The sequence below is a fragment of the Octodon degus genome, unplaced genomic scaffold, assembly GCF_000260255.1.
Source record: "Octodon degus isolate 3935 unplaced genomic scaffold, OctDeg1.0 scaffold00032, whole genome shotgun sequence".
NCBI lineage: Eukaryota > Metazoa > Chordata > Mammalia > Rodentia > Octodontidae > Octodon > Octodon degus.
This window is the reverse complement of record NW_004524608.1, coordinates 11,378,457-11,390,316: the sequence shown is the minus strand read 5'-3', so window position 1 is coordinate 11,390,316 and position 11,860 is coordinate 11,378,457. Positions and strand designations below refer to the sequence as shown.

Genomic DNA, 11,860 nt, shown 5'->3' with positions numbered 1-11,860 from the left:
GTCGGTGGTAGTCTGATAGGGATTGCGTTAAATCTGTACAGCAATTTTGGGAGTATGGCCATCTTCACAATGTTGGTTCTTCCTATCCAGGAAGAGCAGTGCTTAATTAATGAAGCCTTCCAGCCAGCTTGTGAACTCTTTGGCCCTATCACCTTGCACTCCCAGTCAGACTGGATCACCTCCCACCCTGAGGCTCCTCAGGACTTCGAAGAGTTTTTCAGTGACCCGTGCCAAAAGACCCCCTCTCCAGAGAAATGCAGCATTTACATACAGTCCATTGGCGCTCTAGGAAACACTAGGGTTATCAGTGAAGAATATGTTAAATGGCTCAAGGGCTACTGTGAAGCATTTTTCTATGGCCTGACAGTCAAACTCCTGGAGCCAGTTTCTCTTTCTGTAACCAGGTGTTCCTTTAGAGTCAGTGATCACACTCAGAATCTACAGATTCATGCAGGGCATATCCTGAAATTCTTAAAAAAGAAGAAACCTGAAGATGCCTTCTGTGTTGTGGGGATAACCATGTTTGATCTTTACCCAAGAAACTCATGGAATTTTGTCTTCAGACAGTCCTCTCTGACAGATGGTGTGGGGATATTTAGCTTCGCCAGGTATGGCAGAGATTTATATAGCTCACACTATGAAGACAAAGTGAAGAAGCTCCAGAATAAAATCTTCCAGTGATTATTCCATTTTTGATAACTGTTCCTGAAATCACTAGTGTTTTACTGCTGCAGTCCGGTAAGACTTTAACTCATGAGATTGGGCATATATTTGGACTGCAACACTGTCAGTGGCTTGCATGCCTAATGTAGGACTCCAACCACTTGGAAGAAGCTGACCAATGCCCTCTGAACCTTTGCCCCATGTGTTGAGGCAAGTTGCAGCATGTTATAGGCTTCAACATTGCAGAAAGATACAAGGTGCTTGTGAGGTGGATTGATGGCGAGTCTGCTGGCACACCAAGAGCAACTCCAAAACACAGTTTTGAGGATAATGTGAATTGTCCAAACCTGTGGAAGCCTTCAAGGAATGGAAAGAGTGGATAATAAAATGCCTTGCTGTTCTCCAAAAATAAGAACATTCAAATAGAATCAAATAGATACTTGCACTGTGAAAAAAATAAAATAAAATGCGTCCAAATGATAATATGTTGAAAAGTAACAGTGTTTTAATTAAGATGATTTTTCAGCAATAGACTAATAAGATTTGTTTTCTATAGATCTAGTTTACTGTGGGTGAAAGCAATATCATACTTTTACTGTATATTTTTAAAGTAGAAATCATATATAAGAAACAAAGTAATAATCTTTAAAAAATTTTTAGGGCCAGGGAAATGAAATGGCTCAGTAGGATAAGCACTTCTCTGGCAAGCGCAAAGGTCTGAGTTCAATCCCCGGTTCCACAAAAAAAAAAAAAAAAAAAAAGTTTGTTCTGTGTGATTTTAACTTACTTAGGTTTGAGTGGTACATTTTAGCTTTAGATTTTTCTTTTTGTTAATATGAGAATTGTTTGGGAATTCCACAGTGTAGACCAAACTCTACCTATAAATCTGAATAAGCTAGAGTTGAATGGAGCAGTTACATGTTGGGATATCATAACTAATCACTTATTATCCCAAGTGTTCCTCACTTTTTCTGAAGCAATTCTACAAGACCTTTCATGAGCATCCTTATGAAGTGTGATAGAAAATACACTGAATTTTGCTGCCTAGTGCTCTCCAATGGAAAGACACACTTCTGTTATGGTATGTCTTCATTGATCTTATCTTTGGGTGTGGGATCACGTGAGTTCTTGCTGTTCTCCAAAATCAAAATGAATTGAATTAATTCAGAACATCAAGGCAGCTATGATAGCACAATTTGTTGCAAAAGGGGCCTTTCAAGATAGTGACAAGTATGATAGTATAATTATGTTTAAAGCAAGAGATACTATTTTGAGGAAGATTAATGACAATGTGTCTTAATGTAAGGAATTTTTAAGAATTAAATATTCACTATAATTTGGACCATATCTTCTTACAAATAAAATAATAGATTATAAGAATACTCATGAAGTGTTTGTGAATGGCTTTATTGGGAAAATTTTTTTAGAGTGATATATTTACCCTTAGTAGTAGTTTAATCAAAAATTTAGGATATACCACATGCCGTGGGCATGTATGGCCAGCCACCAAGACCAGGTGTGGTGGTGCACACCTTTAATCCTAGCACTGGAGGGACTGAAAACAGGAGGATTACTGTAAGTCCTAGCTGTGTAATGAGACCCTGTACCAAACACAGAAAAAAATTAGGATAACAGTATATCAGTGAGAAATCTGGCATACTTTTATGTCTGCACATTTCTTTAGAGAACTATTTGTTATATTTCTGTAACTCAATATAACCTCTTAAAGAAAGATTATTTATACCAGAGTTTCTTCAGTCCCAAACTCGTATTTCCAATTCTCGTCTGACCATCTACAGTTGGACCTCAAATGCAGCCTAGCCACATCAAACTCAATGGAATAATGATAGTAGTATTATTTGTTGAGGAAATTGCCAGGTAGTATTACTAGTTAGTATTCTAAATGTTTCATTTATATTAACTGATTTAATCCTCAGAACAGTGCTGGTTTGATTCTTTTATTACTTTGGTTTTACAGATGAGGAAAACAAGACTTCAAGAATTAAGAAACTTTACATGGTTATTAAGTGACACTTCTGAGTGCAAAACTTATGCCCCCTGTAGATAGTGCTGGGAATTGAACCAAGGGCCTCATGAGTGTTAGACAAATACTCCACCACTGAGCTGCACCTCCAGCAAGTCTTACGTTCTACACTAATTTTATTACTTCAAAATAGTATTCTAAAAAAACAGAACAAAAACAAAACAAAATAATATTCTTTAGGTGTTCTTTCAAATTGCTTTTGAAATTCTTTTTCATGTATTTTTGAATACCACCTTTACTGATCAAGTCAGAATCTTCAACATTTTACTTTTCTTCTGTTCCTGAATCTGCATAAGCACTAACTCATGTTTGTTTTTCCTGTTATATCTCCTGGGACTGTTTCCCCTTATGCATTATTACTTCAGAGTTAAGGATCTTATCTTTTATCATTATACTAACTGGTCTGTCAGCTCTAGTCTTGCCTGACAGATTCCATGTTACAACTAGTAAACATGACAACTAGTGGTCAACTTGTAACACCCAGCTGAACTGAACCAGTGTGATATGGGTGTGGGAGGCCCATCTGAGGATTGTTGCCAGCAACATAAGTCATAGAACTGGAGAAGAAGAAGAGAAGCTGTTGGGAGATTGGAGGCAGGCTGTAGGGTGCTGTTGGTTTTCTTAGAGAAGCTTTCCTGATGAACTCGGCTGTTCTCATTGTTGAAGGAGTTTGGGACCTCTTTGTTGAGGATGGCTACAATTCACTTTGGGGGAGCTCTGGTTCTCACTTTGAGCACTGCTTCTGGCTCTGAAGGGGAAGATAGTGCACAGCTCAGTCTCCTGGAGAAGTTGTTGTGTTGGTTTTCCTGATGAGACATCTTTCCTCATCATCGGAGAAACTCTGGACCTCACTGTTGCTGAGGATGGCTGTGTTTTTTGGGGGGAGTTTTGGATTTTACTTTGAGCATCACTTCCTGGCTCTAGTTCACATCCCTCAGTCTGCTAGCACAGATCCTTCATCCCTCTGGCACAAACTTTCTGGCTTCCTCCACTGGCCTGCGGGCCTTCCAAGCACAGATCCATGAAACTAGCTTACATGTGACATTGTCATGGGCTCTAGGCTTCCAGTTGGACTCATGGAAAGAATTGCTATTGTTGGGACCCACGGAAGCTGGAAAATTGGTCAAATGTGTGTAGAAAAGACTAGGCCTCAGTGCATAAAGTGAACAAGCTGCCTCAGATATGAGATAAACATCTTGTCTGGTTAAGGTCAGCTATTAGTTGCTAAGCAATGTTGTGTCATGTGTTATTAATTTTGCAAAGATAAAAACAAACGTGCATTTTTTTGTGCTTGTGGGTTCATCTCACCTACCAGGCAGACCAGCTACCACTAGCTCAGCTTTTGTCTTCTTATCTTTTTTCTCATTCCTGCCACAGTTACTCACGGAGTAGAACTGATCTGACTGAGACCAGCAAATCCCTACACTTATGGGCTCTAGGTCTTCAGATGGATTCAAGCAGGACATTACTGTGGTATTTAGGCTCTCAACTGCAGTCTTTGGTCTTTAGTGTGTATATAGATTTCCTGTACTTTTTGTATGATTATTGAGTGACTCAGTATTAAATAATCTTAAGTGCCTTGTATGCAAAACTCCAAACTATGACACCATTCAAATGATTTTTCTACATGTTTGCATTGTCATGTCACCTTTAAGCTTAAAATCATTAAGTAGCTACTTATAGGATTATGCTAACCTCTGACTATGGCGAACAAGGCCTTTCACAATTGGACTTTTTTCTTGCTGTATCCTTTATGTGTGCCATGTTTCAGTCCTACAGAGATTCTTACTCTTACATGGTATTCCTCTAGCCTGAAATTCTTTTTCTGCATTCTCCCATATAACCCATTCTGCTTATCATAATTAATACTACATGGGATGTTAAATAAATGTCTTTTTCCACTTCCCACTAGACTTTAAGCTGTCTGAAGATTTGACACGTCTTATTGATCTTTATATTCTATTATTTATCTAGCACATATGTGCGTACTGACTCATGAGCAGTGAGTGAGTGGATGCATAGACACACAAATGAGTACTTCATCAGTAGGTTTATATTTGGCTTTCTCAGTGAAGGAACACAAAAGCAGAAGAGACTGTTGTCTGATTGAATTGGTTAATGCAGAGACAGTTGGAAGAATTCCCTCCTCAATTTTATTTTGAGCTTTATAAATGTATAATATATTTATAAATCCCAGACATATTTTAAGTGACTAAATGCATTCATGATTTGAATACAGGTTTCAAGCAGTCGACCGACTTGGTATTGAATTTTATTCAGAGTCTTTAATTTTAACAATTTTAGTATTCTGAAGGTGGAGAACATACCACTGAGTCAAACCCCTTTATTTAAGTAAAGTCAGACATTGTGTGAGTAATCTGTCCATGGTCCCAGAGCTACTTGAGACTTCCAAACCAGTGCTTTCTCTTCTGTGAGGAGTATAGTATGAGAGTCACAAAACACACTGAACTAGCCTGCCTGGAATTGAATACTGGCTCTAATATATACTAGGTTGGCTATTTTGGAAAATTCAGTGTTTTTATCTTAGAATGGGAGAAGATATATCATAGGGCTAGTGTGAAAGTTTCATATAAACCCTTTTTTAATATCTGGCACATAGTTGGCATTAGATGGATAGTAGCTGTCATTTTTGCCCAAAATAAAGTACCTTAAGGGTCGATGATATAGCTCAGAGGACTAAGTGCCTGCTTAGGCAAGCTCAGGGACCAGGGCTTATCCCCCAGCACCACATGCTGTGTCAGTCATTGAGGCGAAATGTGGTGGCACACACCTATAATCTTTGCACTGGGGAGGCTGAAAACAGGAGGATCAGCGTCCAACCTGTGCAGTAACACCCTGTACCAAATACATTAAAAAATAGCTTAGTGTTTTCTCCTATCCTGAGTTTCTACTATGTCAGTTGGATGTATTACACTATATTGCCATTTTTCTCATATCTGTATTTCCTGGTACTGTGGCTTTTTGTGGATAAAGATCTTGCCCCAATCAAAGACCTTGGATAGTATCTGACTTGTAAAAGGCATTTGACAGATACAGTGGTTTTTTTTCCCCATCAACTAACCTTTTTTACCTTCAAAATAACAGTTTCTTAAATACTTTTATGTCTTTGTCACTAAATCAAAATTTATTGAAAATTCATGAATTATATTGTTTGTGGAAGAGACAGTGGAAGATATGAGGACAGTATGCTCTATGTTTGGACAAAGTAAGATGAACCATCTTGTTAAGGTAGATAGAGTTGTGGCTGATACTAACTCAGGAGGTTTCATTTAGGAACACGGATTGTGTTGGTTGCTAGACTTCAGACCATATATGCACTTTGGTAGAAAATTTGTCTGCAGTTTACACTTTTCCAAAGAGTTTGCCTGAGGTTAAAGGCAGTTGGCTAATTAATCTGGCAGATGAAATTTTAAGGCAGTCTAATGCTGAGGCAGTGACCTGGCTTCTGTTGAGACCTTTTCACCACCTGTACCTTGAGAATCTGGAGCAAATGGCCCAGCAGGATTACTTGAAAAGTTTTGAGTTTGGCTAGAAAGAAAGCTCCAATAAAATTATGGCCTGCAAAGATAGAACAGAGGAGAACTTGGTTGCTGCCAGGGGATAAGGCAATAGAAAGTATGGTCTGAGGAGCTCACAAGAACCAGAAGTACTCCAGATATTGATGCCTCCCAGTTGCAAAGCTGAAAGACATTGTTTTAAGAATAAAGCCTGAGACACCATGCATATTCCAGAATGGCAGTGATCTAGAAAATTTGTTTCTCAGGGTTGGGCTCACAGTGCTCATCAGTCTAGGAACTTGATATCTAGAGCAAAAAGGGAAGAAAGTCTGATTATTGTTTGAGCTGGCAGCAGACCTTGGCATTGTCCATGTGATTCTGGTTTTAAGTGCATGCAGAATTCAAGAGTTATGGGGTCTGGAAGGCCACCCAGATTTCAGAAGGCCTGGAAAGCCAGGCAGCGTACTTTGGGAGGGTAGTTTGTGAAGCTGTGAGTGTGATGCAGAAGGTGCAGTGGAGACCCCGAAAGGCTGGGGGAAGCCAGAAATGTGGATCATTTGAGGAGGGCTGCAAGGAGTGAGCAAAGCAGGCCCAAAAGAGAAGCCACAACCACTGACAGAAGCCATGACCAAAGGGCAGTGGAGACACGAAGTCCTTTGGAGTTCACATCTTGTCAAGGACTATAGCAAGTGCTGGACATAGAACTATAAGATTTAATCTTTGGTTTAATTTTGCACTTGCTTTGGTCTTATTCCTTTCTAGCTGCATTTGGAATGAAAATGTTTACTTGTACCATTATGTGAAGGAAGTGTATAACTTTCATTTGTATAGGTCCTTGTAGCTAAGAGTTTGTCTTAAATATTAGACGATGCTTTGGATTTGGACTTCTTAGCAACATTGAAACTGTGAGGATTTTGGCAACTTATAGATAGACTAAAGTGCTTTTCCATAAAGGAACATGCATGAGTCTTTTGGGGGCCAAGGATGGAATGTTATGACTTATCTCTGGATGTCCTCTGAAAGTCTCAGGCACTCATATGTGGGGCTTTTCAGAGCTGGCTGGATCTAGTGTGTATGATATAGGGAATATGGATGCATAGTACTAAATTAGCCCACTGATTGATTTAGTATTATTCTGGGTGTGGATTATGGAAATGCCTTCCCTGGGTGTGGGTGGCACCACCCAAAAGACTGATATCTTGGACAGAATTAAAAGGAAAGGGAAGGTTGCTACTCACTATTTGCTGCTGCCTCTTGCCTTCTACCTTGGCTGTCATGAACCATTTCTACTCTGCATTGCTCTGCTGTGCTTCCCTCCCTTGGAAACACCCAACTGTGGACCGAAACCTCTACAAACTGTGAGTTAAAATGAATTTTTCCTCCTTTTACTTCGGGTGTCAAGTATTTTGTCTGCTAAGAGAAAAGTAATTAAGACATATGGATTTAAGAATAAAATTTTTAAAAAACATATATCATTATTCTGATATAAATTAATCATGGATAACTTTCAAGAAATATTTATAAAGTTCATATTTTTCTGAAAATTTCTGAGTTAAGTAATTCATTTGTACATGAGGTCATTTCTACTGAATCTCATTATCCTCAAATTCTAGTGATGTAAGTAGAAACTTCTTGTTTAATTTGTAGTACAGGAATTTATAATGTTTACCTAAGTGGGATTTTCAAGGTCATATAAATTACATTAATTCTATTAATTTTACTTTCAATCTTAATAAAATATGATTTTTGATTAAGTTTAATGTTAAAGGTTATGGTGGTGCATGCTGTAATCTCAGCACTCCTGGAGGCTGAGGCAGGAAGATCACAAGTTTGAACCCAGCCTGGTCAATTGAGTGATACAGCAAGACACCATATCAAATTAGAAATATAAAAAGAGCTGGGGCTGAGGAGGTAGCTCAGTGGAATAAGTGCTTCCCTGGCAAGCACAAGGGCCTGAGTTCAATCCCCGGTTCCACACATAAAAAAATGGGCTGGGCATGTAACTCAGTGAGGAGGTCCTGAGTTCAATCCCACAGTACTTCAAAAACAAAAATAAAAACAAAAACACAACATTTGTAACAAATTAAAATATTATAAATGTTTTGGGGTTGTGCTGATTTTTATCCTTTTTTAATAACTGTGTACTAACCTGTGTACTGTTTTCAAACTCCAAAATGGAGGAAAAGAAAAAAACAGAAATAGTAAGCAAAAAACTAGAAACGAACTCCAACATATCCTTGCATCTGAATTGTGCATTGAACAATAGCTACTATTTATATACATGCATTGTGAACATAGTAATGATTTTGTGCTTTTTTGTATGTTATTCCTGCTACTAGTAATGTTCTCATTAACTATATATATATATATGTTTTTCATATTCTTTATAGTTTATTTTAAATATACTCTGCTCTAGAGGGTCTTCCTAGATAGACTGCCTTCACCCTTATTTGGCTTAGATATCCCTTTTGTTTCTTTCATATACCTCCCATGGTGTCCTTCGACACCTCTAATTATCTCCATACTGTGAAATGGAAGTAGGGACTTGGCCCATCTAGTGCCTTATACAATAATAAAAGTACTCAGTAAATACTTATTGAATGAGTAAATCAATTTTTGTGTTTCTTTTTTTAAGAAAAACTTTGTGTGTGTGTGTGTGTGTGTGTGTGTGTGTGTGTGTGTGTGTTTTAGTGCAAGGTCTACAGGGTCTCACTGTGTAGATCAGACTCATAGTGATCTGTGTTCAGCCTCCCAAAGAGCTGGGATTACAGGTGTGTGATACCACACCTAGTCTTAATTGCTGTCTCGGTACACCCTCTTTAATCCACTGTGCTCTTTGGCTGGCCCTAAGTTTTGTGTTTCTTGATTTAGGAGATGGCATTAAATTCAAATACTTAAACCAAAATCAATTTCTTTTCTCAGAAATAAAATTGCAAATTTCACTTTGTTAGATTTTGTTCTATTTTATTCATATTGAAGCAAGATAATTTTTTTTTAATACTTTTTAGTACTGGGGCTTGAGCCTCTTAATTTTAAAGCAAGGTCATGCTAAATCACAATTATCCCAGGCAGGCCGCAAGTAGTGAGCCTCCTGCCTCAGCCTCCCAAAGTGCTAGGATTACAGGCATGCATCGCTGTACTGGCCCATATTTTTTTAGCCTTAACCAACTGTTCTCCCTACTTATGTTTAAATGCACTTTATCATTTCATCACTGATGTTTAGTTTCTCAAGAACGGGTGTTGTAGCAGAAAATCCAATTTTAAGATTCAGAAGCATAGATCCAAATAGACATTGGTTCCAAATAATAGTGAGAAAAGATGAAGAGCCAGGCTGTCCATAGCAGAATATTTTCTAGAATAGAGAAGAGGAAGAGTTGGAAGAGAGTAAAAGAAGTAGTGCCAGTACGCACCATTGAGAAAGCTGTGTGTTCTTCATTGCTTATCCTTGTTTGGGGTGGGGAGCAGAGAGAAAGAAAGAGAGAGGGAAAGCGAGATAGCTGATAAATCTGTATAGTTCAAAAGAGGTAAGGGCTGGTAGGAAGAAAGACAATGAGAATGAAAGGAAGCTGGGGAGTGGGGAGAAGAAAGGAGGAGGCAAAAGAGAGAAGCTCCCCCAGTTCAAATTGTCAAATTGTACATGAGATTGAAAGTATAGACTGAGTCCCTTGAGCCCCACTCCCAGCTAGAGGTTCTGGAAGGCTCATGCCTGGTACCTCCTGGGAGATGTAGAATAGATACATTTTAATAGTAATAAAATTTTGAATTTAAGGAATATTTATATACTATGTCTTTTAAATCAAGATTTTCTGGGGCCAGGGAGATGGCTCATTAGAGTAAGTGCTTGCCTGGCAAACACAAGGGTCTGAGTTCAATCCCCAGCTCCACAAAAAAAAAAAAAATGCCTTGAGGGCATTCGGCATAAAAAAAAAAAAGAAAAAAAAAAAGACTTTCTGCATGGAAGAAATATATCTATGTAAGCAGGATGGTTTGTACAGTTGTACAGCTGATCTATGGAAAGGAGCTGTTAATGCTTAATTTGTTTTGTCTCCTTTTGTGAATTATTTGACCTTTTTCTCTTCTTAATTTTTCTTTTAATTTTACATGCATATATCTATTAATACAAACAACTAGTTGTAAGACAACATTATACTTTATAGTAAATACTGTTAAATTCATATTACTTTAAGTGAAATTCTGTATCACTTGTAATTTTTCTGTTTTAATAATATTTTGAAATAAAAATATTTTATACTCTTTAAAAATAAAAAATAAAAATATGTAATGGGAATAGTTTAGAAAAGATTTTATTGATAATGTCAAGGAACTGGATATTTGTTCCTCTTAAATGTATTAACAGGAATAAATATTAAATCTTTAAAATTTTAAGAATATGACCTTCATATTTATAATACTTATGACTTTGTTTTGAATTTAATGGAAATAAATAAAAAGGAATTGCCATTCCTACCTTTAGAATTTTCAAAAGGAGTCTATCATAAAACATGCCAAATTGTTAAGTGACTGTCTTTAGCTGGTGGGGTTATGAATGCTTGTCATATTTGTACCACTCTGAGTTTTGAAAAATTCTTTTTGTAGTAGGATAGCATTTTCATTTTTATTTGCATGGTTAAACATTGTTATATTTTCATTTAGGCTTTGCCTCTGCCCACTGACTTGGTAGTTGGTAGTGTATGTTATTAGTTGATGGTCTCCCTTGACTGTGAGAATAGTTGGAGCTGCTGTTTCTTTAGAAATAACTCAAGGCTTAGAGAAGTTGATGTACTACATTGTGATATTTAGCACTTTGAGATTCACCATGTGAAAATAAATTAGTAAATACTGAGTATCATATACTTTTCTGTGAAAAATGTAGGATTAGGGATCAGCTGTGTTTAAAAATTACTCCAGAAGTTTTTATATATTATTTTCACAATAAAAAATCAGTGAGATTTGATTAAGCTTCCAAGAACATTTTTTTAATGTATTAAAAACAAACAAAAAAAATTAGAAAAAAAAGTAAAAAAACCCCAAAACATTAGAAATGTTACAGTGCTCGTTTTGGCAGCGCATATACAAAAATTGGAATGATACAGAGAAGAGTAGCGTGGCCCCTGCTCAAGGATAACACTGAAATTCATGAAGCGTTCGGTATTTTTTTTCTGCGTGTCAGCCCTGCCCCCAGGGCGCGCTGAGACAGCAGTTGAGACTGGGTGTGGTGGCGCGTGTCTTGGGAGGCTGTAAACAGGAAAATCACGAGTCTGATCTACTAGTGACACCCTCAACACCCTGTAGACCCTTTCCTAAAATACAGAACAAACAAAGAAATGAACAAGCAGCAATAAATGAATGATACAGATATTTCACTAAACAAAATGATAGGAATTCAACAATTGTTGTTATATCGCATATTGTTGTCTTCAAATTGTGAAATGAACCTAGATAGTGAGCTGCACTTCTTTTTCTGAGTGGGAAATGGTTTAATACTGTGGACACCTCATTCTCTGATTACCATAGTATATTGAAATAATCATCCATTTCTTCCTGGGCCTTAGCTCACCTTTGGTAAAGAGAAAGATTTCCTAGCTTGTTTTCCTATCTTTATATCCATATAACAAAAAAAATGCTTAATAAATCT

At 37.4% G+C, this 11,860-nt stretch overlaps 1 non-coding gene and 1 pseudogene across 1 annotated transcript; both read left to right on the top strand.

Annotated features, from left to right (window-relative positions):
* Positions 1-109: 109 nt before the first annotated feature.
* On the top strand, positions 110-1,075 carry LOC101564949 (annotated as a pseudogene).
* Positions 1,076-11,274: 10,199 nt separating this feature from the next.
* On the top strand, positions 11,275-11,381 carry LOC111816450. Its single transcript, XR_002820845.1, has one exon. It is a non-coding gene; the product is annotated as a U6 spliceosomal RNA (small nuclear RNA).
* The last annotated feature ends 479 nt before the right edge of the window (positions 11,382-11,860 follow it).